At 54.6% G+C, this 17466-nt stretch overlaps 1 long non-coding RNA gene across 1 annotated transcript in view; it reads left to right on the top strand.

Annotated features, from left to right (window-relative positions):
• The window catches only part of LOC141979368 (uncharacterized), a 163383-nt gene that overhangs the window by 119139 nt on the left and 26778 nt on the right, over positions 1-17466 (top strand). The window contains exon 3 of the long non-coding RNA XR_012636791.1: positions 13979-14161. This is a non-coding gene — a long non-coding RNA (uncharacterized LOC141979368). The remainder of the gene's footprint in view (positions 1-13978; positions 14162-17466) is intronic.

Genomic DNA, 17466 nt, shown 5'->3' with positions numbered 1-17466 from the left:
CACACACACACACTGGTGCACACGCACAAACTCTAACACACATGGTCTCCTGTACTGCACACACATACAGGAGGGCTTGTATTCAGACGTCCTGGCTTCCTGCTACTCCATCTGAAGTCAATGGGAACCGTGGGTGCCCAGCACTGTTGAAAATTAGGCTTGTATTCCTGTTTCATATTGACACTAACAATCCAGTGCTCCCACCCTTATACTGCACTTGTGTGCTGACAGCTGCATTTTCTCCTAAATCTCTTTCTGCCACACCCACACCCTCTCCCGTTTCATAGGCCTGCACTGCCACATGCCTACATGTAGTCCCATATCACATACACTCTGACACATTCATGCTGGATCATATTCAGTAACTGACCTATGCAGGTCCTCCTCCATGTATGCCCCACTGCCACTCAAATACACAGCGGCCTGCACACAGTCCTACATATCACACACACACACAAACACATGCACACACACACGTCCTTGTGTCTCACATACTGACACAGACAAATCTCTCCCGTGCCTGCATGCTCTTGTATGTCACATGCACAAACATACCGGTCCCACCGCCAAGGAAGGCAACAGAGGTCAGAGAGAAGCCGAGTGTGGAAAGGGCCCCCCCTTAGCTGGGTACGTGCTGCAAAGGAAAAGAAACACTGAGCAAGGAGGCAGCTGCTCCTGGGCTCCCAGGTGTTGTGGGAGGACAGTGCCAAGAAAAATGACACCAAGCAGGCCATTAAAATTACCAGTGCCCAGATGGCATTATGTCTGTGACAGGGCACAGGTAACGCCAGCCCGGCAGTATGATCTCTGCCACCAGCTGGGGGGGGGGGGGAGGGGTGTGTGTAGGGAAGCAGCAGTGCCAATACCAGGCAGCTAAAGATTCTCAGAGCAAACTGGGGCTGGGAATGTGGTGGATGGTGTCAGTGTGTCAGGGGGTGTCAGGGAGCCAAGAACCGAAGGAGAAAGATGGTACTTTTTCCCCCACCCCCAGCAGCTGCTGCCAAGTGAAGTGCTCAGATACTGTGATGATGGGATTGGGTCCGTCAGGCCCGCACACACCTGGGATTTTATGCCTACTTAGGGTGGTTACAGCCAGACCCCTGGGCTCTAGTCCCAGCTCTGCCACAGATTCCCTGTGTAATCCTGGGCAAGTCATGCCAGTACTCTGTGCCTCAGTTTCCCCAGAATGGGACTATTCCCTACCTTACAGGGGTGTCTCACTACAGCTGAGTGCTAGTGACAGAAGGTTATTGCCTCATTTGCACCGGCTCTAGCATCTGCAGGTCCCCCAGTGCCTTCATAAAACCCTCCACTTGGGAGGGACTCATCGATGAGCCTAGGAAGAAGAAGGGAATGACATCTGGGGAAGCGTATCTGACTCAGACTCCTCCTTGGCCTTGCACGAGCATGTGTGTTGATGCTTGGAGTCAGCCAGACAGCTGAAAATCCAGCTGGAGAGTCCTCCTTCTAGTCCCCTTATTTGAACAAATGGAGCCTCTCAAACTCCTTCCCTTTCCTTGCTACCTTTAATCACTTCTCCTAGCACCTTGCTTCATGCTTCTGGCCCTCTGCACCTAGTGGTACCTCCCTGAATGCATCTGGGACTCTCTCCTGTCACCAAGAGAGCACTTGGCCTTTTGAGAGTGACTGACAGCTTTCACCAGAGAGCCCAAATTCAACCTCATGTTACACCCCTGTGAGAGCAACCCTGTTTTACAGAGGGGGACACTGAGGTGTTGAGCTGTTAAGTGATGTGCCCAAGGCCAGGCAGTAGGTCAGTGGCAGAACGAAAGGATGACTGAGCTGTGATTAGTGCACTGGACTGGCTCTTAGCAGAGCTAGGTTCAATTCCCAGTTTTGCCACTGACTCTGTGTGCCACCTGGGGTAAGTCACATCCTCCTTTGTTCCCCATTTGTAGAAGAAGACACTAATCTTGAGGCTTTCTTTAGCTTGTGAGCTCTTCAGGGCCGGGACCGTCTCTGATTATATGTGTGTCCAGCACTGAGATGGGGGGAAGGGGGTGTCTCTGTTGTGGGCACTCCTGCAACGCAAATAATGAATAAGGACTGAACGGAGGAATGCTGAGTCTCTAGGGCGCAACCTCTCTGCTCATCCTCTAGCTTCCGAACACTCTCAGGAGCGGCAGCGTGTGATCTCGGGTGACCTTATCGGTCCCTTCCATCCCTTTGAACCCTCCGTTCCCCTGCTCCCAGGGCGCCTTGCAGCCCAGCTCCTTTCATGCTCCCTCAGCCCTGTGCCTCCTTAGCTCTGCGGCCATCTTTGAAAGCCAATAACAGCCGCCCTGGGGGGATGGAGCACCACACACAGCGCCACCCACCTGGGAGACTCCCTGCTACCCTCTCCTGCTCACGTTCAGGCTGTGAGGAGGCGGGCACCAGCCTTTCTCCAAGAGACAAAACAAGACTAGGGGGGCCGGGGACAGGTGTCAAAAATAACCAAGGCCTCTTAAGCCATCAGTAGGGGATGCCGCAGCCCTGTTGGGTTGGAGGGGAGGGGAGTGGGGAAAGAGGCATCCGTATCTCTCGGCTAATGCTCTCCGGCAGAGTGGCGGCGCTAATGGATATTAAAAGGGTCAGCATCAAGATTTAGCAAAATGGTACCTCTCCGGATCCATCTCATCCTGGCACGTGGAGCCCGAAGGGGGAGAGAGAAGGGCCAGCAGCTTGTGCATGCAAGTTGCAGAGGTCACTTCCCACCCCATCAAGGAGCTCACTCGCATGAGTCCCCACCTTGCCATGCAAATCCAGTGTGTGTGTGTGTGTGTGTGTGTGTGGTGGGGGGAGATGGCTGGGCGGGGTGGGGAGTAAGGGGAAAGGAAGAGGCAGCAGCCAACTGGGTGCATCAGTTGGTTTGTTGCATGAGGGTGCTGCTCTCCTTGCTGGAGGTCTGTGGTCTCTGCTCCCATCCCAACCCCCTGGGCCTGGGCAGTGGGTTGGGCTGGTAGACTCAGGGCAAGCAGGTCTCCCTCTAAAGCTGGGGAAGAAGGAGGTAGGTTCTGATTCTCAACGGCAGCCTGGAGCCCGCCCTGTCTTCCCCGCGCCCCATCAAAGTGTTAGGCAGTGAAGTGTTGGGGGAGAGGCTGGCCTACGCCTCCTGGGCATGTTGGCTGCCAGGGAGCCCAGCGAAGCCTCCTTCCTTACCTGGGTGTGCTCCAGCCCTGGAGGATGGAGGTACCACCCGCCCTGCTCCCCAGCACAGCACTAGGTGACAATGTGCTGCTGTCCTTCAGCATCCAGCCCTTGCTTGGGACCCTGTCCGGAGGGGCAACAAGGGGCTCTAGAGAGGACCTGGTCCGGAGCTCCAGAGAGGACCTGGTCCAGAGCTCTTCATATGGAGGCGAGGGCGGGGGGGGGGGGGGGAAGGCTGTAATACCTTTGAACTGGTGAGGGAGGTGGAAAAACTAATTGGGATCCCAAAGAACCCTCTTGGAGGGATGGGCAGCCCCCATTTCCCTCCTCCAACTACCCCTTCCGGCCTGCCCAGCCATGCCACTGCACCTGCCGCTGGGGCTATCAGTGGAGCAAGGGCGACACCCAGTGGCTAGTTTGGGTACTGTATGGAAAGGCTGAAGGAGGACAGAGTCCCACCCAGCTTGCCCACTCCCACCTTTCAATGTCAGAGAGAAGGGTGTGGCGGGGTAGCTTGAATGGGTTCCATCAGCATGAGTGGATCCCGAACTGAACCTCCTAGGAGTCAGAGTAAAGCCCCTGCAGGAAAGTTCCTCCTTCACTAAGCAGCCTTGGTCTCCGCCCAGCCTCCCTTGGCTTTCCTATCTCTGGACCCCATGTCTCCTCACCATGGCTGGCTGCCATGGTCACCGCAGTTAGGGAGAGCAGGTCAGGCAGTCCATCCCCAGTTAGCCAAAGAGCCTTCCCTCCTGGGCTCTGGTCAGTGACCCAAGTGATGGCAGCTGACCTCGGCTGAAGATCTCCATTCTCAGTTCTTGGAGGGACTTGTGCATGGAAGAGCTTCTCCATCCCTCAACACCCCACCCATGGTACAGCCTAAAGTGCCACAACATAGGTATTCCCCTGCCTATGGTCTATGGAAGGCTACTTCCTGCCTTTGCAATAGAAGGCCTACCAGTCCCCCACCACTTTAACCTGCATCTGTCTCTCCACCTTGTGCTGGAGGTAACACAGGGTTTTCTGGCGGGGGGAGGTTCATCAGGAGAAGCTGGGTCAGGTTCTCCGTGGGTGTTGTTGTTTTGGGATGGCTTGGGCTTGGCTAATGGGCTGAAAGGAGTCTTCAGCTCCAGCATCTTGGGGGCAGGATGCCCTGAATCAGATTGGTGGGTTAGTTTTGATAAGAATGACTCAGTTACCAGGACCCCTCCAAAGGCTAATGAACTCATTTCAGCTTAAATGGACAGCGCTTATTAGGAAGCAGCCGAGGAACCGTGGCCTTGTCTCTCCCAGTTCAAACCTCAGGAGAGCTGGCGGGTAGGAGAAGCCAGAAAGGAAAGAAGGGGGGAAGTCAAAGCGCGAGTGAGGAAAGTCCCAAGCAAGCAGAAAGCTGGAGGGGGGGGGGGGGGTGAGAAAAGCATAGCAGAAGAGAAAAGGGAAAGAGGGTAGATGAAAAGGAGAGAAGAGTGGGGAGGTCTGAACTCCCCCCGGGGCCTCTGGTTTACCTCACTATTGTTTGAGCTTTTGTAGTGCAAAGAACCAGTGTAGTGGGTGGGTCACCCCGCTCCGGCCCTGAAAGGGTTAAAAGCCAGCCCTGGGAGAGGGCTGGGGCTGAGAGAAAAGCCTAGCCTGATTGGGGAAACAGCCACAGCTGGGGCCACGCCCCAATCAGGCCACAGCTGGCCCTATAAAAGAGCTGTGAGCCAGGGCCTCAGAAGGACTTTCCCTCTAGCTGTAGAGAGAGAAGGACCTGGCTGTCTGGGAGTAGAGCAGGGTTGGGGAAAGGCTAGAGGAGCAGGGGCGCTCCAGCCTGGAGAACCCCCAAGCTGCAGGCATTGCTGAAGGCCCGAAGCAGGTACTGGAGTTGCAGAGGGGCAGCCCAGGGTTTGGCAAAGGCAGCAGGTCCAAACCCTCCTTGCCAGTGATGAGTGGTTTACAGACTTCAGTCTGCCCCAGTGAGCAGGGGCTAGATAGTGACTGACAGTAGTCACTGAGGCAGGGTGGGGGTTCCCTGGGGTGGGAGACCCAGAGACTGTGGGGGTACTGCAGGGGGCAGCATCCAAGGCAAAGGGGCACTGGGGTCTGGGAAGGACATGGAGGGCCAGCAGTAGGCAAGACACTGGCCTGCAGAGGGCGCTCCAGAGGTGGGAGAGCTAATTCCCAGGACGACCAGCAGGAGGCGCTGTGCCAGTGAGTTGTCACATTGCTACAGCTAGCCATGCGTGAAACTGCAGCCCCCTTGTTAGTCTGTGTATTGCAGTAGCACCACCTAGAGGCCCCAGCTGCAATGGGGGCCCCACTGTGCCAGGTGTTGTACATACACATCGTGAGAGAAGGTCCCTGCCCCGAGAAGCTTACAGTCTAAGCAGGCCGGAGTGTGCACCTTGGAATGGAGTGGTGTCTTGAGTCACCCAGCCCCTCTGAGGCCAGTCCTCTGGCTCTGCCTCACTAACCTGCTTGGGCCTTCCCCTTCTCTGTCTCTTTCCATCCTGGCCCCTTGCTCTCTCTGGCTCTGAAGCAGGCACCAGCACGCACAGCTTGGTCAGGGCGGATTCGCTGGTGCAGGACGCATGAATGGAAAGTCACCCAGTTCTCTCCACCCCCTCACCCAGAGCCGGAGGGAAGGGCAGCGGGTGCAGCACCCCCCCCCCTTCATTCCAGGGTACTTGTGCAAAGCCTGTGATCGCAGTGGGGCACTGGCGCCAGGACTCCTCACCCTCTGCCCAGCTCCGAGAGCAGCAGGACCCCCCCCCCCAGCCTGATGTGCTTTGTTTTCCTTCCTCCCTCCCGGTGGCCCTGCAATAAGCTGGGAGAGAAAGAGCTCCGCATTCATCTCTGCTAAGCACCCTCCTGTAGCGGATCTCCCCCCTCCCCCCTGGAGCAGCCCTCTCCGCAGAGAATCTCCCCCTTATGGCCCACCCACCAGGTAACCTCTCTCTGCCCCCCAAGCACCCCTCCCTACATTCCTTCAGGTGTATCTCACAAATCCCCCCCCAAGAATCACTCCCCACCTTTGAACAATTTTCTCCTTCCCCGAATCTCCCCCCCACTTCCTACAATGATGCCCGGGCCATTATTGCCCTCCCCAAGGAAGGAAGCCGACTCCCCTTTGTGTTCTCTGGGGGAAGCAGGCCCCAGGGTGTCCTGTCTCCTTGCCCCCAGTCCTGCAGCAGTGGTGGCTGAGGAACACTCTGCAGAGGGGGCTGCGGCTGTCGCAGCACGAGCCTGGCGAGCCGCTGAGCTGGCTTGGGCATTCTGGTCGTGGCAGCGTGCAAAATCCCATTATGGTTTTAATGGTGAGTTTAATACACTGAACCCTTCGCTGCTCCAGCTGCCCCTGCTAGGCGCCTCTGTAATTCACACCAACAGGTTTTCAATCTCTCAGCGATTCCAAGCTGGCAGGCCACAGAATGGCTGGGAAGGGATGGGAGCATCAGCTCCCGGGCTAGCGGGGAGAACCGCAGGGCCTATCGCCCACGGCAAAGACACATGCAGGCCTGCCGAGCGCTGGCAGCTCCCCTTCGGCTACAGTCCTACTCAGCGGCTGGGAAATCAAGCCAGTGAGGGGCAGGGCCATGGGGCTCAGATGTCTCCCTTGGGAGCCCCTGGCAGCAGGGGGGAACATCTGCCCGGTCATGCACTGCCCAGTCTTGCACTGCAAAACTTGTGATGGGCCCACACCCAGGCTGGATTTCACACCCTCCGCCTCCTGGGTCAGAGAGCTGCCTGCTGAGTCCCACGCCTCCAGCTGCCTAATGCTACTGGGAGAGGAAGGAATGGCTTTGTGCTTACGGCACTGGCTTTGGACATTCCCGTCTGCAACATGAGGCCAGTTGTCCTGTTTTGTTTGACTAGCCTGCAAGGTCTTTGGGGTGCGGACCGTGTCTTGCTGTTTGTACAGCACCCAGCACAGCGAGGTCCTGCTCTTGATTGCCCCTAGAGTGAAATGTGTGTTTAGAGGCATAGGAGTGCATGCATTTAGTGTATAGGAGTGTCAGTGCATCTATTTAGGGGCATAAGTATCATTGGGACTGGGTGTCTTTAGGGGTGTCAGCAGAGGGGTGGCTATGCTTGGAGGGCACAGGAGTAGGTGTGGGTAGTGTTGCCAACACTTGCAATATTATCTTGACTGCCATGATATGTGACGTTTTTCTTAAAGCTCCAGCTCCTGGAGTCATGGGGTCAGTGGAGACTCTTCGCTTGCATTTAAAGAAAAAAGCAAGCGCCTAGCCCTGATGGTTGCCGAGAAACGCTTGGAAACATGAAGCAAGTGCACCCTATAGATTCAGAAACCAGAAGGCAAAGATAAAGACCTGACAAGCTATGAATCTCAGGATTTGGGAGTGGGGGGCATGATTGCTGAATACTCAGGGTAGGAGTGTAAGCAGCTAGTGGTGATGGAGCATGGGGTGTATCTCTTGAGGTGTAAGGGCGAAGGTGTATGTAGGTTAGAATCATAGAATCAATATTAGAGTTGGAAGAGACCTCAGGAGGTCATCTAGTCCAAACCCCTGCTCAAAGCAAGACCAATCCCCAACTAAATCATCCCAGCCAGGGCTTTGTCAAGCCAGGCCTTAAAAACCTCTCAGAATGGAAATTCCACCACCTCCCTAGGTAACCCATTCCAGTGCTTCACCACCCTCCAAGTGAAATAGTGTTTTCTAATATCCAACCTAAACCTCCCCTACTTCAATTTGAGACCATTGTTCCTTGTTCTGGCATCTGCCACCACTGAGAACAGCCGAGCTCCATCCTCTTTAGAACCCCCCTTCAGGTAGTTGAAGGCTGCTACCGCCCTCCCCACACTCTTCTCTTCTGCAGAAGAGAATAACCCCAGTTCCCTCACCCCCTCCTCATACGTCATGTGCCCCAGCCCCCTAAACATTTTTGTTGCCTTCCACTGGACTCTCCAATTTGTCCACATCCTTTCTGTAGTGGGGGGCCCAAAATTGGATGCATTACTCCAGATGTGGCCTCACCAGTGCCAAAGAGAGGGGAATAATCATGTCCCTCAATCTGCTGGCAATGCTCCTACTAATGCAGCCCAATATGCCTTTAGCCTTCTTGGCAACAAGGGCACACTGTTGACTCTCATCCAGTGTAACCCCTAGGTCCTTTTCTGCAGAACTACTGCTTAGCCAATCAGTCCCCAGCCTGTAGCGGTGCATGGGATTCTTCTGTCCTAAGTGCAGGACTCCGCACTTGTCCTTGTTGAATCTCATCAGATTTCTTTTGGACCAAACCTCCAATTTGTCTAGGTCACTCTAGACCAGAGGTGGGCAAACTACAGCCCATGGGCCACATCTGGCCTGTGGGACCGTCCTGCCTGGCCCCTGAGCTCCCGGCCCCTCCCCCACAGTGATGCTGCCGCACGGGCGGTGCTCTGGCCCGCTGCTCCTACCGGGCAGCGCAGGGTGCGCAGCTGGCTCCGGCTGGGCGGCGCACTTCTGCTGCTCTGAGCAGCATGGTAAGGGGGTGGGGGATCCTGGGGGGGGCAGTCAGGGAGCAGAGGGCGGTTGGATGGGGTGGAGGTTCTGGGGGGGGCAGGCAGGGGAGAGGGAACGGGGAGGGTTGGGAGTCCCAGGGGTCCTGTCAGGAGGTGGGGGTGTGGATAGGGGTCTGGGCAATCAGGGAGCAGGGGGGGTTGAATAAGGAGGTGGGATCTTGGGGGGCAGCTAGGGATGGTGGGTCCTGGGAGAGGGTGGTCAGGGGACAAGGATGGGGGGTTGGATGGCTTGGGGGTCTTGAGGGGGGCAGTCAGGTGGTGGGGGCCAGGCTGTGTAGAGAGGCACAGCCTTCCCTACCCGGCCCTCCGTACAGTTCTGCAACCCCGATGTGGCCCTTGGGGCCACAAAGTTTGTCCACCCCTGCTCTAGACCCTATCTCTACCCTCCAGTGTATCTACCTCTCCCCCCAGTTTAGTGTCATCCACAAACTTGCTGAGGGTGCAAGCCATCCCATCATCCAGATAATTAATGAAGATGTTGAACAAAACTGGCTCCAGGACCAACCCCTGAGCACTCCGCTTGATACCGCCTGCCAACTAGACATTGAGCCGTTGATCACTACCCGTTGAGCCCAATGATCTAGCCAGCTTTCTATCCACCTTATAGTCCATTCATCCAATCCATATTTTTTTAACCTGCTGGCAAGAATACTGTGAGAACACATCAAAAGCTTTGCTAAAGTCAAGGTATATCACGTCCACCGCTTTCCCATATCCACAGAGCCAGTTATCTCATCATAGAAGGCAATCAGATTGGTCAGGCATGACTTACCCTTGGTGAATCCATGTTGACTGTTCGTGATCATCTTCCTCTCCTCCAAGTGCTTCAAAATGGATTCTTTGAGGGCCCGTTCCATGATATTTCCAGGGACTGAGGTGAGGCTGACCGGTCTGTAGTTCCCCAGATTCTCCTTCTTCCCTTTTTTAAAGATGGGCACTAGATTTGCTTTTCCAATCATCCAGGACCTCCCCCGATCACCACAAGTTTTTAAAGATATTGGCTGATGTGATTGCAGAGCCATTAGCCAACTCCCTCAGCACCCTCGGATGCATTGCACCCATCCCCATGGACTTGTGCATGTCCAGCTTTTCTAAATAGTCCTTAACCTGTTCTTTCACCACTGAGGGCTGCTCATCTCCTCCCCATACTGTGCTGCCCAGTGCAGCAGTCTGGGAGCTGACCTTCTCTGTGAAGACAGAGGCAAAAAAAGCATTGAGTACTTCAGCTTTTTCCATATCTGCCACTAGGTTGCCTCCCCCCATTCAGTAAGGGGCCCACACTTTCCCTGACCTTTTTCTTGTTGCTAACATACTCGTAGAAACCCTTCATGTTCCTTGCTAGCTGTGCTTTGGCCTTCCTGATTACACCCCTGCATGCTCAAGCAATATTTTTGTACTTCTCCCTAGTCATCTGTCCAAGTTTCCACTTCCTGTAAGCTTCCTTTCTGTGTTTAAGCTCACCAAAGATTTCTCTGGTAAGCCAAGCTGGTGGCCTGCCATATTTGCTATTCTTTCTGCACATCGTGATGGTTTGTTCCTGTGCCTTCAATAAGGCTTCTTTAAAATACAGCCAGCTCTCCTGGATCCCTTTTCCCCTCATATGATCCTCCCAGGGGATCCTGCCCATCAGTTCCCTGAGGGAGTCAAAGTCTGCTTTTCTGAAGTCCAGAGTCCATATTCAGCTGCTCTCCTTTCTTTCTTTTGTCAGGATCCTGAACTTGACCATCTCATGGTCACTGCTGCCCAGGTTGCCACCCACTTCTACTTCCCCTCCCAATTCTTCCCTGTTTGTGAGCAGCAGGTCAAGAGGAGCATGGCCCCTAGTTGGTTCCTCCAGCACTTGCACCAGGAAGTTGTCCCCCAACATGCTACAAAAATGTCCTGGATTGTCTGTGCACTGCTGTATTGCTGTCCCAGCAGATGTCAGGGTAATTGGAGATTTGCGGGGTTGTGTGTGTTTAGAGGGTCTAGGAGCTTCCTGAGTAGATGATGGGGCTGGGTACTTTTCTCCCACCTAGCTAAATTGGTCTGTGTATCCGAGCAGCCATAACCTCCCACTCCTGTCCTGCAGAGTTGCAGGGGCTTCCTCACGTAGGGAAGCATGCTGGCTCCTGCAGTGAGCCCTCCAGAGAAGAAGTCAAGCAGCATATTAGCTCCTGGATACAGAAATGGAGACTCCAGAGCAGAGCGGTCGGGCTGGCAGGGAACATGATGGGCTAGAGGGTGGAAAACGAGGCCAAGAAATAGCCTGTGTAATAAGGTGAGGCCCTGAAACAAACTCTTGCATCAGAGGCCTGGTATGAAGCCTAAGGCCTGAACTAAAGTAATGGTCAAGATTTTGCTAATGTAACCCTTCTGCCCGTCAGAGTTGGCAGCAACAGGGGCCGGGTTCAGTATCTAGGGGTTCCATTCCAATAACACAATGCAAAACCGGCTCGAGCCCCCACCCAGTGACCTGGGACAAATATATACCACCCTCGCTGGGCGCCTCCAAGAGGCAATACTTCCCCTCTTGCAAGCACAGAGTCTGAGTGTAGCGAAGCCTTTTAATAACAGAAACAATGTGGCATTATGTTGGGGAAACACCACCAGGATTCATAACACAACCCATGAGCAAAAAACCCACCCCAAGCAAATGGGGGCATGTCCTTTCCCTTTGGTTTTTGAGTCCAGCAACCCAAAATCACCCAAAGTCTCAAAAGTTCAGCACGCCAAAAGTCTCTCTCCCTGGTCAGTGCAGCCCCAGAGTTCGAAAGTTTATCTGCGGAGTTTTACCTTCCAACCTGCATGGAGATGAGGGGGTGGGGGTTAAGGGGCACCTTATGTGGTCCAAAGCCGATTGCCCCACCTCTCCATGGGGCTCCACTCTGCTCCACCAGCTGTCCCATGAATCGCTCTGCTCTGCCAGCTGCCCCCATGAGCTGCTCCAAGCATCCCACAAACTGCTCCGCTCCACCAGCTGCTCTGCCAGCCGTCCCGCAAACTGCTCTGCAATATATCTGCAGGCTCCTCCACTACTTAAACACTCAGTGATTTCAGCTCCTAGTAAGTTTAGCTCTTTTGTGATTTCAGCTTGTAGTAGGGGAGCCTCAGTGCTTGTGCACCATTGGCTCAAACTGAATTTAGCTCAGCAGCCTGTAAGTAGATTCCTAATGGAATCAAAATTAGCTCTGATAGTCCACAGTGGAGAGAGGAAGAAGTGCAATTAGCATGCAAGGCCCTCACCATGGGGCCCATACCACCAGGTATTAATACCTATTCTAGCCTCTCTCCATTCACTGGGCTTTGGAACCCATGACCCTTGCATAGCGAGTGCTGCTTAGTTGATGGTGAGTCCCTCCATCATAACAAAAGGCCAAGTACAGTTCCACTGTCCTTGATTCACATAATCAGGATAATAACAGTTTATTCCTGCCCCAATAACAGAGAAACTGGGGCTCCTACAGCAGCCAAAGTGACCATCTAGGCGGGGTGGGTGTGCCTATGCAAATGAGACCAGCCCCTGAAGTTCTTTTCCACAACCCACCATGACTCGCCACCAGATGTCAGGGTAAAGCTCATCCTGACTGCTTACACTAACCTAAAGCAAAGTTAAGCTGTGAGCCAGAGGCAGGCCCTGCTCACAGAATCTGGCAAGAAGAGGGCTGATGTTGCAAAAATACACATACCTAAAAGGTACTGGGCACTAGTTATGGAAACATGTGCCAGGATGGTACCAGAACACTCCGGTACTAGCACATTCCCCACAGATAACAGGAACAGGCTGACCTATCCTCAAGACAGGGGCAGGAAGGTAATATGGGAGAGTTGTCTTGTGGGAGGCGGTTGCACCTCTATGCGTTAGGAGTGATGTGTAACTTGTTTGTACCTGTGTATAAGAACGCATCCCTCAGTGGATGTCTTTGTCTGGCCTAGGGGACAGTGACTGAGCCGGTTCATTGTCCAGGAGCATATATATACAGTAGTAGCAGAACTGTAGATATCTGATCCGGGGAGCTAGAGACCGTGTTTCGTTTGGCAATAAACCTGACCGGGTGCCTTCGTACCTTATCGGAGTCTGTGGTCACTGGGGGTTCTCCCAGGGTCTGCTGTGTCAGCGGTCTGCAGAGCTGGGCAGTACACAGAGGGAACACACGCACACAGCCAACTGTTGGGATAGCTCAGTGGTTTGAGCATTGGCCTGCTAAACCCAGGGTTGTGAGTTCAATCCTTGAGGGGGCCATTTAGGGATTTGGGGCAAAAATTGGGGATTGGTCCTGCTTTGAGCAGGGGGTTGGACTAGTTGACCTCCTGAGGTCCCTTCCAACCCTGATAATCTATGATTCTATGATAGTTCTCAACATTGAACAGAGGAGAGCACCACACCCATGACTTCTGACAACAGGATGAACAAATCCCTTTTCCATGTCTTCAGAGACTTCATACCTGACAGGCCTGCCCTCTCGCTTCTTGCTCTAGTATTGGCCCAAACATTGCATTTCCCTGGGAGAGGGGCCTGGGCCGAGTGTAGGATTGCCAACTTTCTAATTGCACAAAACCAAACACCCTGCCCTGCCCCCCCCCTTTCCCTGAGGCCCCACTCACTCCATCCCCCATCCCTCTGTTGCTCGCTCTCCCCCACCCTCACTCACTTTCACGGCCCTCGGGCAAGGGGTTGGGGTGCGGGAGGGGGGTGATGGCTCCGGCTGGGAGTGCAGGCTCTGGGGTGGAGCGAGGGATGAGGGGTTTGGGGTGCAGAAGAGGGCTGTGAGCTGCAGCAAGGGGTTGGGGTGCAGGAGAGGGTTCGGGGTGCCAGGTCCCACAGTGCTTACCGTGGCGCCTGGGAAGTGGCCACCATGTCCCTGCAGCCCCTAGATGCATGAGTGGCCAGGAAGGCTCTGCCCACTGCCCTCACACCTGCAGGCACTGCCCCCACAGTTCCCATTGGGTGCGATTCCCAGCCACTGGGAGCTGCAGAGCTGGCCCTGGGGTAGGGGCTGCACGCAGAGCCTCCCTGTCCACCCATGAGTCTAGGGGCTGCAAGGACCTGGCGGCTGCTTCCAGGAGCCGCGCAGAGCTAGGGCAGGCAGGAAGCCGTAGCCCCAGGCCCCCGCTTTGCTGACAACTGGACTTTTAATGGCCCAGTTGGCGGTGCTGACTGGAGTCGCCAGGGTCCCTTTTCGACTGGGCGTTCTGATTGAAAACCGGCCACCTGGCAACCCTAGCTGAGTGTCCATGGTGTAAATCCAGAGGGACCCTGCAGGAGTCAATGGGGTTATCTCAGTGCAAGAGATGAGACTCGGGGCCTTCTCGCTCTGACCCTCTGTTTCCCCTCTCTGCTTGCAGGCCTGGGCTTTCCAGTGGGCTTTCCTCTGCAGCCCTGCACAGTGCTGGCTTCTGGAAGAGTGGTTTCTCCAGTCAAAAGGCAACAGCTCAGGCAGAGGAACCCTGCTGGCTCCAGACAAATCACTATAATCTCTGCCTCCACTTCCTTCTGCTTGGAGAGAGCCGTGTATCTTTTCCATTGAGGTAATAACAGACTGCTGGCAAAGCCTCCAGCACAGAGCCGAGCTGCAGGTGATCAGCCGGGGCTGTGGAGTCTGGCTCCAGTTCAGCGACTTTCCTTCCGGTGATAATCGGGGGCTTTCCCGGGGCTCTGCCAAGGAAGGGCCTCCACTCCCCAAATGCAGCCCGCTTGGGGAAACTTCTGTGACCTCAGAGAGCTCTAGGCAGCACCACCCCTGCTGGGGGGCCAGAGGGGACTCTGTGGAGGGGTGAGGGCAGAGGGTACAAACTCTTGAGGTAGCAGCTAGTCGAGAAGCAATAAGGGTGTTTCATGAAAAAGCCACTCGTTCTCTTAAAGTGATCGTGACAAAAATACTCCCCATTTCGGTTCAAACTCCCCTTGAGCACGGAACCTGGTTTGATGATTGAAACCAAACATTTTGCTCAGATTTTTTTCTTGTTTCCTTTTTTCTCTCTCTCCCTCCCCTATCCTTCCCTTTCCCATTTGCCCCTGAAAAAGGACAGGGAAAGGGAGAGAAGTGGGGGAAGGGGGAAAGAAAACAAACCAAAACCAGATTTTTTGGGGGGAGGAATGGATGGGGCAGTTTATAAAAGAGCAGAAAAATTAGGAAAAAAAATAACCATTTTACACACACATGCAAATTTATGTAGAAAAAGGCCATTTTCACACACTCTCATTGCACCACAAACATCAACCAGCTCACAAAGCCCCCCATCCCCCCCCAACACACATAGACACACTGAGCATGTGGGGAGATTGGACACTTGTTACAGCTCTCAGACCCCTCCCTCCAGAGGCCCCTGTGCTGCCCAAAGAGAAGTGTGTGTCGGGGGGAGGGGGTGTGCTGTGTGTGTGTGAGATACCAACCAGTCAGGGCTGTGACTGCAGCTGACAAGTTTGCTTAATATAAATAAATATTCATATAATTGATTAGACATAATTACAACCCAAATCACCTCCTCTTCACCCAGCTCAATGAGCCTGTGACCCGCACGGGGAGAAAAGACAGCAGCAAGAAGTGTCTCTCCTGCTGGTATTATTAGGAGGTCTCTGTCTCTCATAGGAAAAGTCTGTCTCGGACCTTCTCACCCCGCAGCTCCTTGTCCCAGACTAGCCCCCAGGCCCCACACCAGAATAGGCCTGTCTCAATAGCTGCCCCCTCCCCAGAATCCCCTGTGCCAGACTGGAATGGTGCTGTGTCTATAGATCTCTCTCGCCACCTAACTCAGCTGGGATGTGTCTACACTGTAGAACGCCCCACTCAGGAGTTAAACCCATGCCTTTTTGCAGTGTAGACATATCCTCTGACTCCCCTCTGCCCCACGCTAGCTGCCCTCTCACTAACCTGGACTCCCCATTCCTGCACTGGGGTGAGTCTCTACATGCCAGAGATCCACCTCGGCTGCAGCCCCCTGGGAGGTGAGACGGGAGCTGCGTCTGGGCCCGCAGACAGAGCTGGGGTGAGGAGTGGAGCCAGGCAGGTTTCCAGCCCCATTCCTTCACCTTGCCAGGAGGGGGCCAGCTCTTGGCTCCCTGCTGCACTTTGACAGTGACGCCTTTGCTGGTTTTGCGGCTGCCCCCAGCTGGGCGGGGGGAGCGAGCGCTTGCAGAATGGCAATGCCCCTGGTGGCAGCAGGGAGCGTCCCAGCCAGGTGAGGGGTTGGGGGAGCCCCGAGAGCACAGAGAGGCTGGGAGGAGGAGGCTATGGCTGGTGCCCCAGTCTCATGGTCTGTACAGTGCCCCAAAGCCCTGGGGAGGCACAGCCTGCTGGAGCTAAGCAGAAGGACCCATAGCCAGGAAGGCCTTTTGCTGCTATTCCTGGCCATTCAGGCAACCCAGACACCCCGGGTAGCATGGGGGTGCTGGGTGGCTAATGAAGATCCAAGCACTCCCCCCCGCCCCTTCCACTACATCACGGTTGATCTCCTGGGGCAGCACGCTGTGGGAGGACAAGGTCCAGGGGACACATTCTGGCCCGGCGAGAACGAAATGACGTGTGAGTCCCTGGGACAGGCCCCATTCATCTTCGTCAATGGGTGAGGGAAGAATTGGAAATGGCAGGGCAAGATTAGACTGCAACGCATCCCTGTCACAGTCATTTAGATCCCCACCACCTCGCCACTGTGCGGGAGCGTGGGTGCCTATGGTGCTGTGATTCGGGAACCTCGGGCACGGCTCTCCCCCGCCTCCGGGAGCCAGCTTCCCCTGTGGGGTGGGGAAAGCCGCTCAGGCTCTGTGACATTCAGGAATGGGAAGGGTGGGTGGCTCATAGTACAACTGAGCATCACCCTCAACCCCTGACCCAGTCAGAGCTTCCCCCTGTGCTATACCCCTTCCCCTAAAACTCAGATTCTCCCACTCCAAAAGCACCCACCCCTCTGCCAAAGGAGAAGCCTCGTTTGTTTTCAGCAGTACAGGGCATATGACACATAGTTGAGCAGTGCTGATTCCACCCAGTAGGGGGCTAACATGCAACAGCAGCACTTAGGTACTGCAGTGAGGGGCACTATAGCAAGGCCTCAGAGAGCAATGTACCAATCAGCTCATTAGACTGGAGGACAAACGGCCCCTGGTGACAAACCTCAGAACTAAATTTGGTTCAGAATCCAACCCCCCTGAGTTCAGGCATGGCTGGGCTTGAGGAGCCACTGTGGCCTTTTTATAGCAATCGGTGCAAATGACATTTGGCTCCGGAGCTGAAGTTTAACCCAGAATACAGTTTTGGGCCCATCCATCTGTCCAGCGCTCTCATAAGCTTCCCCACACCTTCCTTTGTGCTGTGCTTTTTATGTGACTTGCTATATACACACCTCTTTAAGCTGAAGTGTCTGAAACCACTGGCTTCCCTCCCAGCTTTCGCCTCCCTTGCTTGCAAATGATTTCTAGAAAGCCGTTTAAAATGTATTATCCTTCCAAGGAGGAGCCGATAAACAGGCGTGGGAGGGGCAGGCGCAGGAGACACAATGCAGTGAGCTGCCATATTTCCTGACTTTGCGTTGTCTCCTGGCCTTTTACCAAGATCGATGGCCATTTATTATGAAAATAAATTACCAGCTCCTTTGTGCAGGAGTCCTTGATGGGGGGGGGGGGACAAGTGTCAGCCTTCCTTCTGTCTGTGTGTGCTTGGATGTGTGTATGTGCGTCACCCGCGCCGCCGGTGACGAGCGAGCGGAGCGTTTTTGCTAGCCATCAATCTGTCAAATTTACTCTCTAATGGCGTGTGTGCACGTGCTGTGATTTCTAGCAGTGCGATGCAGGAGGATGGGTGTCTGTGGCCAGCGAGACACTGCAAATGTCCGGGGTCTGG

This window comes from Natator depressus, chromosome 1 (assembly GCF_965152275.1).
Source record: "Natator depressus isolate rNatDep1 chromosome 1, rNatDep2.hap1, whole genome shotgun sequence".
NCBI lineage: Eukaryota > Metazoa > Chordata > Testudines > Cheloniidae > Natator > Natator depressus.
Note: the sequence above shows the minus strand (reverse complement) of the source record. Positions and strands in the feature narration are given on the sequence as shown.